Source organism: Chrysemys picta, chromosome 14 (genome assembly GCF_011386835.1).
Source record: "Chrysemys picta bellii isolate R12L10 chromosome 14, ASM1138683v2, whole genome shotgun sequence".
Classification (NCBI taxonomy): domain Eukaryota; kingdom Metazoa; phylum Chordata; order Testudines; family Emydidae; genus Chrysemys; species Chrysemys picta.
Window position 1 is genome coordinate 30215025 of NC_088804.1, and position 17468 is coordinate 30232492.

At 39.9% G+C, this 17468-nt stretch overlaps 1 long non-coding RNA gene across 1 annotated transcript in view; it reads left to right on the forward strand.

Annotated features, from left to right (window-relative positions):
* Positions 1–4173: 4173 nt before the first annotated feature.
* The window catches only part of LOC135975629 (uncharacterized), a 75188-nt gene continuing 61893 nt past the window's right edge, over positions 4174–17468 (forward strand). Inside the window, exon 1 of the long non-coding RNA XR_010592605.1 lies at positions 4174–4300. This is a non-coding gene — a long non-coding RNA (uncharacterized LOC135975629). The remainder of the gene's footprint in view (positions 4301–17468) is intronic.

Here is a 17468-nt window from a genome sequence, read left to right on the forward strand (position 1 = left end):
AGTGTGAAACAAAAACTAGTTAATAACAAGTAAGTAATTCACGTCCAGTGAGAAATTTTGGATGAATAATCTGTCATGGTTCAGGGTTAGCTGCACTTCTGACCCCTCTCAGTCTTTCCAATTGTGCCTGTTAAAGTGTTAGGCCTCTTTGCTTCACCTTCCCTGGGAGGGAATCCCATAGTTATCCTCCTACTTTTTAGAGTGGGGCCACAGCACCCTGGGTACCACCTTGATTACTCAGTAGGCCCAATGGGTTGGCTACTGGCAAGACTTCCCTTTAGAAACTGTAACCAGTGATGAATAGAGACCACAAAACAGCCTTTCCTAAACAAAATACTGTTCTGTCTTAACAGTAGGAACAAAGCATAACCAGAAAGAATGGATTTTACCACAATCAGAGGTTTACACTCATATCTGACCTAAAGTTTAGGTAGGCTAGCTTAACCCAGATACCCCGCATCCAGGAACTGGAGTTCCCAGAACTCTTTGTCTCTCTCACCTGTTCTTCCCACACCTCCATCTGGTGTCCTAAACCAGTTAGTTGAACTCAGCATAGACTGAAATGAAACTTCACAGCAAATAAACCTGCATTGTCTCTTTAAGTACCAGTAAATGGACCATCTGAAGCTTTTCTCCCCTTTCCTGATTATCCTTGATGATAGCTCCTGCTAGTATTAACCCTTTGTAATCATATATTAAACACAATCAACTCCGGTTTGAATAAGGACTGGGAATGGCTGAGCCATTACAAACATTGACTCTATCTCCCCTTGTAAGTACTCTCACACTTATTATCAAACTGTCTGTACTGGGCTAGCTTGATTACCACTTCAAAAGTTTTTTTTCTCTTAATTAATTGGCCTCTCAGAGTTGGTAAGACAACTCCCACCTGTTTATGCTCTCTGTATGTGTGTATATATATCTCCTCAATATATGTTCCATTCTATATGCATCCGAAGAAGTGGGCTGTAGTCCACGAAAGCTTATGCTCTAATAAATTTGTTAGTCTCTAAGGTGCCACAAGTATTCCTGTTCTTCTTTTTATATTAAACACAGTAACAATCAAACCTATGAACTGTGAGCATTTGCAGTAATAAACCAGGAATTGTCCAGATATCCATACTGGTCAGCAGTACAAACCCCCAAATCATAGCAATCCAAGGCCCTAATCCAAAACCCATTGAAATTGGTGAAAATCTTTGTGTGGTGGTCTTTATTTTTGGGAAAGTATTCACAAATCTCTATATTCATTTATTATTCGATCAGCTCTGCTTTCTAAAGTGTGGCTGGTCCTTGGCCACTGCTGTGGTGGATAAGCGTAACAGGAGATTCTTCCTGTTGCGTCTGTTCTCTGTTGTAATTTCCAGATAAGAAGTTATTCCAATACTATCTGTCTTCCAGCAAGTGAAGCCATTAACTTGTGAGAGACAATTTCTTTTTGTGCTTTGTTGAAATTTTCCTGATTTCCCTAGCTTCATTCCAAGCTGAAAACATGATGTGTAAGGAATGATTTGTGTGTCTTTGAGAAACTAGCCTCTGTGGAACATAGCAACATAATATTGTTGAAGCAATTTGTTCTTATTTGTTAAAACTTTAAACCAACAGGGGATTGTTTATAATATCTGGCGATTGTTACTATGGATGTAAATATTGTATGTCAAGCGGCATTTTGTTAATCTGTTTTTTAAAATGTTACTATAGACACTGAAACTGTATTGTGGCTTTACCAGTCATTGTTTTATTCTGCAGAAGGGCACCACATCAGCAATAATAGCTGAAGGCATTCTACCTGCATATGACAAAGGTAGTCATCATGCCTCCTGGATTCTCAAATGGGATTCTAAGCAGGAGCAGAAACTGCTACATCCTTTAAATGTGTACGGCATCTGTTTCCTCTAGCATTGGCTCCAGATCTCAGACCAGTGCAGATTCCAGAAGTAAGATGGAGTCATGGCCATGGATTCATTGTCATGTTCCGTTTGGAGTGCCCAGTGCTGCTACCAGTTTTATGACTCCCTTGCATCCAGGGGCGGCTCCAGGCGCCAGCACAGCAAGCTTGTGCCTGGCGTGGCAAGCCGCGGGGGGGTGGCCTGCTGGTCGCTGTGAGGGCGGCAGAAAGGCAGCCTTCGGCGACATGCCTGCGGGAGGTCCGCTAGACCCGCAGTTTCAGCGGCAATTCGGTGGTGGAGACGCCAAAGGCGCGGCACCGGCGGACCTCCTGCGGGCATGCTACTGAATCTGCATGACCAGCGGACCGCCCGCAGGCGCGCCGCCGAAAGCCGCCTGACTACCGTGCTTGGGGCGGCAAAAAACATATTGCCGCCCCTGCTTGCATCTTGCTCTCAAGAGTGTTGAGTACTAGGAATGCCTGCTCAGGTGCATAATAGAAGAGTAGAAAGGGATGCCTGTGTGATCTTCTCAATGCATATCTACACATGGGCAGCCAGAGAATCACCTGGGCTGGAAACCCAGGGTTGATATCCTGGCCCCAGTGAAGTCAATGACAAAACTATCCTTCAGTTCAATGAGGCTAGGATTTCACCCCAGAAACGTAAATGTGCTAAGCTGGTGTTGATTAATTTCACTTGCTTGTTTCATGCTTTTTGCTTCATTAAACAATAATGTAACACATTCTGGAGTGGGAGGTGAGTTACCACAAAGTGCCAACTCCTCTCATAAAGCAGGGGAAGTCAGAGGTTCTGTTCAAGTGTATAAACAAAGAGCCGTGAAAACTGGTCAGAGTTTTCAGAAATGCTCCTGGAAGCAATATGCAAAATGCCTTTGATAGTCCATCCATGCTTTTCAAGCCAACCTGGTCATGGATAGAAGGGACAGGACAGAGAGTTTAAATTTGAAATAGTCTCTCACTGTTAACCACAAGCAATTCTCCAAGCTCTGATCTATATTTTTACCAGAGAATATATTCAGATGGTATGTTAACCCTTTAAACGTTGATTTCAGTATTGCAACTTAACAAATGGTTGTGCTAAATATGGCTGCAGTTTATTTGAGCCCAGTGTAAGAGAGGTTAATAGCTGGTCATTTAAGTACATAAAAGGGCTTTTATATTTCCTGTTATTGATATCTGGTAACACAAAATACCAGGTATTAACTCTTCTTTTGCATCTGTCTGCCTAAATTCCACCTACACTTTCAGTTGGATATGTTACATTTAAAATAATACTACAAATAAAAAAAATCAATCATTGTGTATTGTTACTGTGAATTATTGCAGTAAGGTTCCAACTCAAATGAAGATGCATTTTAGTGTAAAAATCATGGTATTTTTTTTTTACTCCATAAATGTATGTACTCCATACATTTATGGAGTAAAAATCATGCTTTTAAAGTATATTTGAAAAGATAATTATTAAGTTTATAGGTAAGTATAAAGAATAGAAAATGTTCTGTTTGAAGTTGTTTCACTTTATGAAATTGTGCATTTAAATAGCATATAGGTCAGCATATTTCATGTACTTTTTTTTCTTGTCAGTATTTAGCAGCTTAGTATTTGTTTACTAATCAAAAACCAGAGATAGTGAAATTGCACTAATTCCCTCTATAGCATATGCTGTACAGCTAGTGAAAGGTTCTTCTAGTCTTTTCCTAAAGAATATCTATTCTGAAGATTTATCCACCACCACCAACTCACTTTCTTATTTTGTTCACAGCAAGTAGAACACTGCTGGTTACTATCATTGCTATGTTCAACATAAGTAGCAGCAATGGAACCCAAATCACAAGCTCTCTAAAGAAGCCGTAGAAATTATATATATGTTATCTCCCATCTGAGTGTCAGATCTGACTTTTTTTTTTTCAGGTTGGAAGGACACTAGACACCCCAAACAGTTTTAGTGCTATAAAGGGATTTTCAGACAGTTTAGATGCAAAATCATTTGCATTTGTGATTAATTTCTACTTTAGATCACTGTTTCACATGCAGATGTTAACTACTTTTATGCACAGAATTACCTGGCATTAACATGTTATGGTAAGTGCATATGTAAGTTATATATGTAAAACCCATACATTTGCATATGCAATTGCATAACCTGTGTGTAAGAAAATATTGCCTCACAAGCAATAATGCATAATATATGTTTGAATTAATCTGTTACTTTAGAAGCTAATTTAAGGCCAGATTCTCAGCTGGTGTCAGCTAGAAAAGCTCCATGTAAATTAGTAAAGCTATGCCAATTTGCACCAGCTGAGGTTTAGTTGCTTTGTGGGAGCCCAAACTGGTACTGGAAGAACTTATACTCATGCTGGGTATTTTTCTAATTCAAGCACCTTCCAAACCGTGAGTATCACTGTGCTGAAAGTTATTATTTTTAAGAGTCATCTACTGAAGTAGTACTGCTGGAAGGACATTCTAGAGATAGCAGTAGAATGTCATTATATCCAGAAGCAACAGCTTCTTCAGTGAGGGGAAAGCTGGCAGTCTTTTATTGTTAATACCCTAGTGGGAAATCTAGATATGTGGTGATGGGGGGTGAATTTTTTGAAGTTGGGGGCCAGTCATGTGGGGGGAAAATGCAGATAATCCCTAATTAATTTGTATCAATGCCATGTATTAATTTTCTAGTATGGTACATACTGACACAGATGCAGTAAACTGTGAATGGGATCTGTGTTATAAATGACAGTAAATGGTTTTTATAAGTTCCCAATTTTCTTTCTGTAGAAAAATTGGAATGCTAAAGAGAACTGTTTAGTCATTGAGCTTTAAATAATCTTCTCTTGATACTTTTTTCTTTACAGTTTTAATGAAAAATTATATTTGTTTAGATGCCCAAAGGAAACACAGTAGGCAAAATTTCAGAAATAAATAGCTCAAGTTTTGGTAAAATTCTATTAGATAGCTTATCACCCAGAGTGGTAGAGCCTGCCGGAGAACATTATGATTTATGTTTCTACTCAGTGTTTGTGTTTAGAACCAAACTGACTTTTCTAGTAATTTGTTGAGACTAAAATGATCTCCATTTGATTGTTTAATTAGCTCCCCTTAATTCTGTCTAATAATGCTGTTCTACACAAAACATTTGCCTGGCGTCTCCCTCCCGCCCCCCACCCTGCAACGTTTCTCATCAGTGTCCTTAATTGCCTAATGACATCACTAGTTCTTGCTGTTGTAGACTTTCACACTTTCCTGTATGCAGCATGGCTCATAAAGCCTAATGAGAATAAGTTCATTAAATTAATCCCAATAATTAACAAACTTGCTGCCTGCTTCTCAGATGTCTAATTTGTGACACAATCTTGGCAACCAGTTTTAACTGTGGAAGCAGGGATTGCATCCAAAAAGCCTCTTTGAGAGAAGAGGAAGATTCATCTTCATTAGAATTTCGTCAAATTTATAATTCATTGCTGATATCTATTAACAGATAGACACTTCTGCAGTAAAAAAGTTGACCACAGAGAACAGAGTTCATGAAAGCAATTTTTCTTTCCATATAACTGTCTCTAAAACATATCTGGGCTTCAGAAAGCCTGCCGAGGTTTGAGCTCAACTCCTTTTGAGCCTAAGGGCGTGATACACTTCATTAAGGAGCACATATATGGATTTGGGGCCCAATTCTGTAAGAAATCCTGTTTAAGGAGGATTTGCCAGTTTTTATAAATGCACTGTACATTCTGAAAATCCAGTCATAAAAGCTGAATTGTCTTGTGTTGTGGTCCTAGGAGCTCTGACACTTAATATTTTAATAACTGATATCAATCTACAAAAGAAGTTGGAAGATTTCTCAAAGGAAGGGATAAAAGGAGAATTGTAATATTAGCATTCCCTGCTTCCCAGCGGTTAGATCCATTGGGCAAGATTCTGAACTTGCATGCATTATTTTTCTACCAGTATGGAATTATTATTTATGTCAGTGTAACAGTGCAGAATCAGGGCCCTTTTTTACTATTGTTGAGGAAGAACTATCCCTGCAACTGTACTTCTTCAGAAGACTTGATCTTCTTTTTCAAAACAAAACAAAACAAAAACCTTCACCCTCTCCCTTCCCTGCATCCCCAAGAATACAATTCAAAAATTAAGCTGAAGTTTCTGAAATGTTTTTAATTGGAACTCTGTTTTTAATTGGAACTGTAACCAAGAAGGGTCATCTTGCCATGAGAAAGTCTGTTATGGTATTTCTCCTCTGTCTAGGATGAGTGCCAGAACTCAGAAATGCCTGTTCTTATAAAATTGCCAACCCAGTTTGGCAGATTTGGGAGGTTTGGTAAATTCTGATACGCGTTGGTTAAGCATCCAAACTTCACACTGCTTATCTGAACTCAATCCAAATTCAAAACCTTTACAATTATTCCTATCACTGTTACTAAGGACAACAGCAGAAAGCACGGCTGATACTGTATTATTATTATTAATAGGCTCACCTACTAATTATAATGTATGTGCTTATGTAACCCACACACCTCTTGGGTGTGGTGCGCTGTCCCCCTTTACTGGCACCAAGACCCACTTAAAGATTGAGTCTGCTACAGCCTTAGCTAAGATCCATGTGTCTTTTAACTCAAGCAGTAGAGGATAATGATCCAGAGGTCCCAGGTTCGATCCTGCCTGCTGTTACACTTACGTTGCAGTAGCACTCAGAGGTTACAACTAGGACTGGGGCCCCATTTTGCCAGGTATTGTACAAACATTTGAAAACAATCTGTACCTTGAAGAGCAGGATACAATCAAATATTTATCTACATGAAAAATGGCACTTTTTAAAGAACTACTATTAGACGAAGTGCCAAGTAAACCCATTGGTCCCTCAAGTCAATTAACGATGACTGACTTTGTAGGCATGTTGGTAGAGCTGGATCTCATAGATGAGTTCAGAAAGGTGTTCTATGCAGAAGGGACAGCATGATAGAAGACACAGAGCTGCTGGTATGAAAAGCTGACCGAGGCAGAAGGTGATAAAATAGGAGATGGGAGTAAGCAAGTAGGGGGGGCAGAGTTGTAAAAGGACTTTGAGGTGATGATAGGCAACTCAAACTTGATATGGTGACATAGGGAGTTCTTTGAAGGATTCAAACAGTACCTTTTGATGCAATGAGAATAGATTGTATAGGCAGGTGGACCTTATAAATCTATATATTGTAAGCTGATCCCTTAAGTAATTTTTCTCTGTTGAGATATAGATTTCAGAAGAAAAGCTGTTTGATAGCCCGGTTCCAAACTAGGAAGTTTATTGTAATTGCTTAGTTTGCAAAAAGGATAAGAAAGTGTCTGTTTTCCAAAATGTCAGAGGCGAAAGTTGTGATGATTACTTTTATCATAAGTCAGAATTCATTTTTATGTTGCTGATGGATGAGTGTTTGACAGACTGGCTTTGAAGTGCTCGCAGTTTTTCTATTTTGTATGGATTTCACATAAAAAATTCCATAACTGGTAACATCTTTTAAAGACGTTTAGTCCAGTAAATACTATGCAGCTTCCTCAAAAGTGGCCTTGTATCTAGATTTTTGAAACTTTTGGGGATCCCAGAACAGCTGTCTGTGCTATGCAAAATATATTTTTTTAATTGTTGACTTAAGTGGGGCTTTTCCAAGATGATGCTTGCTAATGATGACCTATTTCAAACTTGATTGGACCGAATTTAGTAGCTCAGAGGTCAGCCTTGTACCTGCTTTGTCCAAAGACCTTCAAGGAGACTAGCCCTTAGTCTCTCAATACTCCTATGAAGTTGGGCAGTGTTGTAACCCCATTTTACAGATGGGAACTTAGGCACAGAGAGGTTAAGGGACCTGCCAATGTCACATAGGAAGTGTGGTAAAGCAGGGAAATAAATCCTGATCTCCCAAGTCCCAACTTAGTATCATATCCACTGTACTATCCTTCCTCTTTTTTAAAAATGGAAGTGAATGAAACAGGGTAATCAAATGCACCTGGCAAAAATGAAATAGTAGTTTGCTGAAAAATATTTGACAATTGTTTCCACTGTTCGTGCTATAGCAATGCACATTGCACATGAATGGTCACAAAGATCAGTGCTATTATACACTGACATTATGTCTGCAGCACTAGCTATGTCATTTTTCCAACTTTGAGACTGTATCAGCAACGTAAGTTCAAAAATCATCAGATCAAAGACACACTAGTCCATCTTACAGATGGTCAGTTTCTGAAATGGAAAAAAAAATGAGGGAAGAAATTGCTGCTATGTGAGTGCAGTGGCTAAGAACAAAAAGCTATTGATGAGACACACACAAGCAGTAGTTAATCAGATAGAGCTCTGAACAAAAAGTATGGATCTTAACATCCTTGAACCATTGGGAGTTTGAAATCTGGATAAAAAAAGTCTTTTTGAGTTTCTTGAGCTGCTCTGGATCTGTGGAAAACATAAAACTGAAGGTAATTGGAGGGAGGACTCAGTGGACAAGAGGACAAAGTACTTGTAAAAGAGACTAGACAAGCCTTCTTTAATGAATGGAAGATTTACTTCCAACTTGGACGGTAATTGCATTATAAATAGGCATGGGTAAACAGGTTAGACTAAAACATTGACTGCCAAAAACTTCAGCCAAACAGAACTTTTTTTAAGCTTTGAAAAAGTTCCGGGAATTTGTTTTGCTAGGTTCATTATTGCACAGCTCTGTATTTCAGGAGAGATTGGAACTTGAAGTACCAAAACTAAACTTCTGAATCTTCTGAGGGTAGTCCATGATGACTAATAATCAAAATATATTATAAACTATCTGCACTTCTTATAAAAGTCAAATGAGGAAACATCCTACAAGACAGTGGCAATGACAATGTTTCTAGAAATACATTGTTTACAACCCTGCTTGAGAGAGTTTGAGCCTAACTACCGAGAAAAGGAATAAAAAGAGATGGTGGTACTTCTAGGAATCAACAGGTAGCTAGCATCTGGATCAGTACATTTTGGTTTTGGACACCTATATTAGAAATCTCTGTGGTTAAACAGTGTTCTTAAAAAATACCATGTTTTCAAATATTACTTCTAGAAGATGCTGCTTTCATGAATCCATAATATAGCAGGTATATAAGTAGGGTACTTTGGATGCACCCACAGTTAAATAGCGGAAGTGGATATTTGACTATCACAGAAGCTTGAAATAGACGAGGCAAATTTCATCATCCAGTATAGCTCCCTATTGCATTTTCTACTGTCTTGTCCAGACTAGGGGAAAGAAATCCGGCAATAAAGAAGTTAAATGATTAAGTAAAAATGTTACTGGTACCCCGTGACAAGATTCATGTACTGCAGAGTGACAGAGACCACATGATGTGTCTCAAAGCCAGCGGATCATAGTGAGTATAGGAGTGTTTCGGGGGAAGCTAAAATAGGGAAAGAGTGGTGACCAGTAATAATGGAGTGGTGGTGGAAGGAGGCATTATGGCTGTGTGAGCCCTTCTGTGGCTAATTTGCTGTCTCCCTCCCCTCCCTCCATGCTTAGGGAACACAAGGAGCCACATAAGGGCTGCACTACCTAGCTAGGTGTCCCCTTCTCCATAACATTTCTGTGAACCTTTCCCCGCTGCTTCTCTTATGTACCCTTGCTGAGACAGCTATTACTTAGACCTATATAAACAAGCTTTGTAATAGTATGTGGATTAAAGGCTGTATTAGTGCTACATGCAAAGGAGCACAGCCAACTTTTGCACCTCCTAACGTTGTCCACTATTCTATAATTTTAGTTAAGGACCAGATTCTGCTATCCTTTCTCCCTTTGAATTGTACCCCTCTCTGCAAATGGTACTCCACTCCTCCCTCCTTCCCTCACGGCTGAGGCTGGAGCTGGGGACAGGTGACCCCGATCCGGGATTGGGGCCAGGGCCCCTCCTGCCCTCTGTGGGCATGGCCTGGGCCAGGGCTGAGCTGAAGTCGCTGTTCTGTGCTCCCGCCCCTGTGGCTTCAGCTGGGGCTGTCCGCCTCCTGCTCTCCCCCCATGGCTGCAGCAGGGTCTGGAGCCAGGGCTGTGTCCCCCTCTGGTGGAGAGGCTCCAGCTGTCATTCCTTTCCCTCCCTGCCCCCCCACCCCCCCACCCCCCCTTTTTTTTAAGTAGAAGTCTCAGGTCATAGTTCACATGACTTTTACTAAAAATAACCATGATAAAATCTTAACCTTGTTTGTGGATAATTCAAGCTCTGCATTGCAGCTTGGGGATCCCTTGCTTATGCTTAGAAATGTTGCCCTCTTCAAATTCCAAGCAGCATAGTAATATGGATCCTTTTGGTCAGGAATTTTTATTACCTTCCCTCAGAGTTCAAACTGTGATGGGATGAGGGTTTGTGCACATCCCCTCTTCAAGGATGTGGGGGAAGCAATCAAAAAAGTCTTCGGTGCACTGATGTTCCACAATTGTCTGTTGGCATTCTGTTGTTGTGCAGGAGATGACACTTCTTGTGGTAAATTAATATTTCACACTTGGTAAAGCTTCTTTTCTGATTGGGGGAGATTTCTAGTTTCATAGCAAATACTTTTATAGTTACAAAGAAAACACTTAAACATTAGCTTATAACATGGGATACAGATATTATAAGTGAGATTAATGCATGAAGCAAGCAACCCAAAAGCATTTCATAAAGTCCAAACACTAAACACATCTCTCAAACTCTAATCTCTATTTTAACAACACTAACTCGCAGGTGAGCCAGATTCGTTTCCAGCTCTGCATTTGTCAGTGTTCAGTGAGGTCTAGGGGCCTTGGCATGAGCTGGCACCTGGTCTGCCAGCATCACAATTGAAATTTAAGGGGCTTCTAGAATGCTACATGTGTGGCAGAGAGGTATATTTAAGATAAAAATAAATTAGATTTTGACAGGCTAAAGCTTAAGAATGCATAACAATTTTGCATTTAAAAGTATTAAGTTTATTTTAGTAATTCCATCTGTTTTGAAAGCTAAAATCCTTTTCCTTAGTATCACAGTGAATTCATTATATTACTAAAACCAGACAACTAATGTCAATACAATATGTGCATAAAGGTTTACTAGAATTATTTATTAGCAGTATTACCATAGTGCCTAGGAGCTGCTATCAAGAACCAGGACCCCATTGTGCTAGGTGCTGAAAATAAAAAAGTCAGTGTTCCTAAGAGCTTACAATCTAAATATGAAACAAGGGAGAGATGCAGACACACAGGGGGAGTACAAGGAAACTATAAGACAATACTGGTCAGCATGACAGGCTGTGGTCTCAGAATACCAGCAGCCTAACCATTGTCAAGTTCTTGTAAGCAGAGGAGAGTTTGAAGGAGGATAATGGGGCGCTCCTCCCAAGTGGGAGGAGCCACATGGGAGAAAGCATGAAAGTGCTTCTTTGAAAATTTAACAAGTAGGTGATGGAGGCTGGCATTATGAGCTGATCGAAGGCAGAAGTAATTCTGGTAATGAATGAGAGTTGATAGGTAGGGTAGTGTTAGGCCATGAAGGGCCTTGAAAGTGAAACCTAGCTACTTGTGTTTGATGCAGTAGAAAGTGGAGGAACCAGTGGAGGGTTTCAAAGAGAGGGATGATATGATCAAAGCAATGGGCTAGGAAAATGGAGATTAAGATTTTTCCTTTTGACGTCCAATAAAGACTAATAAGACAGTATTACATTATAAAGTGCCACTGTTCTTTCAATAAATTGGCAAGCAAAATCAAAGTATATTCCCCCCACTGACTCTTTTCCAATACTAATAGTTAAAATCACTTAGCTATTCAGACCTTCCAAGTGATCTACAGGTATACTAAATATACAGGGGAACTACAGTATAAATTGTTCAGTAGGGATTTCTTTGTGCTGAACAAATTATTAAAATGGAATATTTTTCTCTTGTCATATGCTGCAGTTCTGTAGTCAAAGGAACAGCACATTTCATATTTTAAAGAGAAAAACACTATTGATTTAAAATTACAGATATACTTTATCCTTCATCTGAAATAAACATACATGTAATAAGCCTCAAATAACACTGTCATAAATCTGTACTGTTGCTACATTTTCTAGAAACTGCAACAGTGCTAAGCATAGCTCTATGGCTGTGAGTTGTTTTATGAATGTTACCCAAAGATATACTCTAATGAAGATCAGTCATTAACAACACCGGTGAAATGGATCTGAAAACTGATTTAATTCACAACCCATTATGTCATATTTTGCAACTAAATTATCACACAAACACTAAAAAGTGTGTTTTCTTGATAGGATGGCAGATATCCCAGTTTCTCATTACTATAGTCATAGTAATGATGCCCATAGGTACCCTCACAAGTAACTAAAAGCATGTGGTACAATTTGCACAAGTGTCTAAGGCCAAGATTCTCAAAGGTGCATAACTCCCATTGAGGATCTGGGCCTAAATCCCTTTTTCAAAACTTAGAAGTCTAAGTCCCATTGATTTTTTTTTCCCAATGGAATTAGTTTTCATAGAATCATAGAATATCAGGGTTGGAAGGGACCTCAGGAGGTCATCTAGTCCAACCCCCTGCTCAAAGCAGGACCAATTCCCAACTAAATCATCTAAATGCATAAATCACTGTTGAAAAGGAGATTTAGGTGCTTTTGAAAAATTTACTGAGCATCTTTCATTGCGTGTGTGGTGGTAAATTGGGGTACTGGTAAATTGGCATCATTTCCTAATGGCTGGAAAGAGTTGCTACAAGTTTGGAGGGCAATCTGCATTGCCTAGAATATTTTGGTATATTAGGATGGAGTTATGAAATACTCCCCTTAATACCCTAATATAATCGATTTTGCTGACCTTATCTATGAGACTCCTTTTCCAGTACTGGGCAAGTCTGCTGTTTGAGACAGCATTGGTTTTGGAAATAGTTTTCATTTGTGTTGAGCCCTTGTGACTTTTGAATATTTCACTTCTGAGCAGACTTCTTACTTCCCAAGAAATGCCCTGACACCCTCTACAGCAGCCAAAATCCTCCCACCCCAACCTTCTGCCAAACCAGGATGTCTTCCTTGAGCTATGCGGTTTTGGAAGTCTATTTGGAGACCTACTTGGCTTTGACACAGGATGCTACTACAAGACTATGGGTTTGTCTTGTACTCTGGAGTCCTACAGTACATACCAAACCAGAAAACTATTGTTCGCAGCAATTCACTGTCTTCCCTGATTCCTTAAGGGAAGGAAGTAAACCTTTAAATACAGCTAAAACATCTCCCACCCTTCATATAGGCTTTATTATCTCCAGTGGACACTCTCTAGTGTTTGAAAATGAATTAATATTAAATATTAATTCATGACTCACCGGGCTTGTCTACACGGTAACTTAGTGCACAGCAATCTAATGTGCTCTAGATTCGCACCTTGACTTGCTGCACACTAACTTGTCTTGTAGACAAGTCCTTAGCTCTTGCGCACACAAAAAAATGTGGTTGACAGTCCAAGTGGACCTTAAGACCATTTTGTGTTCTTGCCAATAGCATGGGACATATGTTGAGCAGAGTCTTTGCATTACTCTCATGTTTTTGCATTTCTCAACAAAAACAGATGGAAAACAAAGAACAAATGGATGTGAAGAGAAACTGACAAGAGCCTAGATTTCTCCTGATTTGAGATATATTGTTCAGGTCTTTTTTTATGCTGCTTTACAGTTGAAAGATGATCTGTGTTCTTAATCTTTCATCCCTTTTGAATGTTAGAACACAGTCACCATTTTAAGCAGTCATAAATGGGCCGTTTAAAAATAGACAAACCTTTCATCTCATACCTGGAAAAAGAGAACAGTGCAATACAAGCTAGTCAATTTGCAAAAGTTGCAAATGGATCCACCTGCCAAAACAAATTTGATCACAAAATGAAGGCAATTCAGGGAGAAAACAAAAACATAAGAAAGGAAAAAGTGAGAAATTGTCAAGTAAGCCAGTCTTGTTTGTTTGTTTGTTTGTTTAAGTTTCTGATCTGGTGATGAAAAGAAGAAAAAAAGTTAATGGAGAAATCTCCATGCGTCACAATCCCATTCCTATTGACTTCAATGGAAGTTTTCCCATTGAGTTTGATGGGCATTAGGCCCATGATGAAGGGGGAAAAAAACCTCATAGAAGTGCTGTTTTCTCTCTTCAGTCTTAGTAAATATTGGCAACTTTTATATTTCTTGTGGGTTGCCCATTCAGGAAATGGTTGGGAGTTTACACGCTTTTCCAAACCAGCCTAAGGGGCCTAGTTCAGAAGTGTTTGGGATCTCTCGAATACCTTGCTGCAGCTCAGGATATGGGACTAAGAATAATTTCCCTTGTGACTGTCTTGAAATGGCAATGCCCATTTGATATACTCACTTTTGCCTTACTATCTTAATATGGTGACATTTATTTTTTTCCCCCTGTCCCTCATGTCGTCCCTGTGGTGCTTCTGTATATTCCCCTCCCACTTTCAAACAAAAACTATCAAAATGTACTTAGAAGCTGTTGTATCCCCTACCCTCTTTTTAAAGAAAATATATATGCTCGTCTTAATATGTGACATATTAAGGTATGCAAAGAAATTATTTAATGCCAGTGTTATATCATAAGCAAGGCCAAACTAAATGAAGCAAAAAAGATAGGCATCATGAACAGGTATTGGGTTAATGTCTGTTTTTTTGACTCTGCCAGTGTTTACTTCCAGAAAGATAAATGCTTCACTGCAATGTTTAATGTCCTTTCCCTGGGACTGAACTGTTTATGGGAAAACATGGAGTAGTTCTTGTGTTTTTTCTCATTGCAAGCAAATTTATGGATGATAAATAATGATTCCCTGAATTCACTATATCACAGTGCCGTATCTTCTGTAAAAAGCTTCATCAAGTTAGCCTTTTTTTTTTTTTTTTTTTTTAGGTGCATCTGGGAAATTACAAGTTTTATAGCATCAACAACTAGTATGAAAAAGTGCTTATGTAGGTTTTTTGTAGAACATCATTCCAAAATTAGCTTTCCTATACTTTAAAATGCTAGTAGTTTGGTGTTTATCACTGATAGGTTTTTATCGTAAAATATGCTCCATAGCTGAAGGTAGTAGCTATAACAATCTCTTTATTAAGGAGTTTAAAAAATATGTATTATATACATTATGTCTTATCACTCTAGGCCCTTATATAGTCCTTTTATGTTTTCAAAGCACTGCACTAATCTTAAGTAATACTGTAAGTAAAAGTTAAACTCATTCTAGAGCTATATGAATATTAAAATGCCATTCACTTAGAGACCCCCATAATGCCTGTGCATCATGTATAGTACCTCTCTGAGGGCAGGTCTAAAGTTGATCTAAGCTACGCAATTTGAGTTACATTAGTAGCGTAACTCAAGTCGACGTAGCTTAGATCTACTTACCGCGGAGTCCACACTGTCAATGGGAGCTGCTCTCCCATTGACTCCCTTTACTCCTCTCATTCTGGTGGAGGACCAGAGTCAACGGGAGAGTGATCTGTGGTCGATTTAGTGTGTCTTTACTAGACCCACTAAATCGACCCCCGGTGGATTGATCACCGCAGCATCGATCGTCCAGTAAGTGGAGACAAGCAGACTCCAGGATGATGATACAATTCCAAGATATTGTTCCTGGAGCTGTGGTATATGTCAGAGTACACTATGGGTTGGAATGGTCTCTAGTAGGTGTAGAGCTGGTGTGCCCAGATGTCCTGATTTTATAGGGACAGTCCCGATTTTTGGATCTTTTTCTTATATAGGCTCCTATTACTCCCCATCCCCTGTCCCAATTTTTCACATTTGCTGTCTGGTCACCCTAAGCCAGTGTCACAGATCCTAAAAGCTCTCCCTGCTGCCTATCCGCTAGGACTGCTGTAAGACAAATCTGAGCCTCTGTGCTCTGGATCTCCTGGGGTGTACTAAGCTTCTAGAGTCTCAGCAGGCTACAGCCCTGGGTCCTCCCTTGTAGGGTTGCCAATTTTGGTTGGATGTATTCCTGGGGGTTTTATCACATGACATAATCTTTCATTAAAGATTAATTTTTAATTCCTGGAGACTCCAGAACAATCCTGGATGGTTGGTAACCCTACTCCCTTGGCCTCTCTGGCACGTTTCCTGGGCACTGACGCTGTTTCCCCTTCTTCCAAATGGGGCTCCTCAGCCCACCTGTCCTAGGCCCTAAGAATAATGCTGACCCTGAGATATCCCATTACTTAAATAAAACCCCTCTCCCAGAACTCCATCCTAAAAGTATAACATTTTTGGTTTCAGAGTAACCCTCTTGGGTAAGCAGCAGTTGTGAAGTGGTCAACACAAACACATTTTGGACAGACTAACACTTTTATATTTAATCATGCAAAGCACAGGGGAGTACAGATCATACAAAACACATATTAAACACATGTCTTGGCCTCAGTTTCCTCACAACTCCAGGGCATTCATTTCCTAGATTCCAAGGCCAGAAGGGACCTTTGGGTTGTCCAGTGTTCTTGGGGACATTTGGGTTCAAGGAAGTAGGCAGGGCCCCACTGCACCATGAGGCTTCTACTTGCTGGGTGAACCTAACCCAGCTTCTGTGACCTTGCTCATGCTTTTGCTTCCTGTCTGTTCCTGTTCCTGTGGGTTACCTTATTTAAACTCCTCCTGGTCACCTGGCTACCTTTGTCCTCTCCTCCTGTTAACTCCATTGCTCTTCCTTCAGAGAAATCAGCTAAACTGCTTCTTTTCTCTAAAGTTGCAGCTGCTTTTTTGCATAACGTTTTGTGAGGCTTAAGTACCATAATTAACTTTACATATTTCCCCTTGTATCTGTCTTGGGTGTACATGCTACAGGCCCTGTCCTCACTGTTGTATCTAAATACATATAGGCACTCATTATACAATAGTTTTTCATAATACAATTACACAATATCAATCAGAATTCAAAAGTTATACACCCATAGCTCAGTTATCACAGCCAGTTCCAACATCTCTCCCTCCATCAGCCCTAGCTCAGAAAGTATGTCAGTAGAAGAAAGGAACTTTTCTTCTGTAGGGAGAGGAGTAGCTAGATGCTATCTCTGGCTGACCTATGATCCCTTAGGGGTCAAAGACAGATGGTCCAAGTTAGAGCAGATCCTAAGTTCATTTAATTTGTGCTCGGGTGGAGGCTGGGGCAGGGACTCAGGGAGTCCTAGCAGACTCCTTGAGAGCCCCACAGTAGAAGTGAGGCACTGCAAGCTACCTGGCTCATAGAATAGTTGCCATCTATAAAAGTGGTGTAGCAAAGTGCACACCTGACTTACTGTGGAAGAGCAAATAACCTGCTGTTTAGAAGTACAGATATTTGAGAGAGACCTGTATATAATCTGACACAAGATAGAGTTGGTTGGGTGGTCATTGTGCAGATGTGCAGTGAGTGTCAAAGGAGCAGTTGCTCTTTTTCCTCCCCTCTCCAGGCAATGGAGTAGCTATGGAATCATTCATGGATTTACTTTGTTCCAGGTGCTGGAGTTATAGGCTCTGTGACCCCAATGCAGCTCCTGTGTGCATGCGCACACAATGACAAGACTATGGATTCCCTGCCTCTCCCCTGGATTGCCAGTACCTATGAGCTCTGTGCAGGGC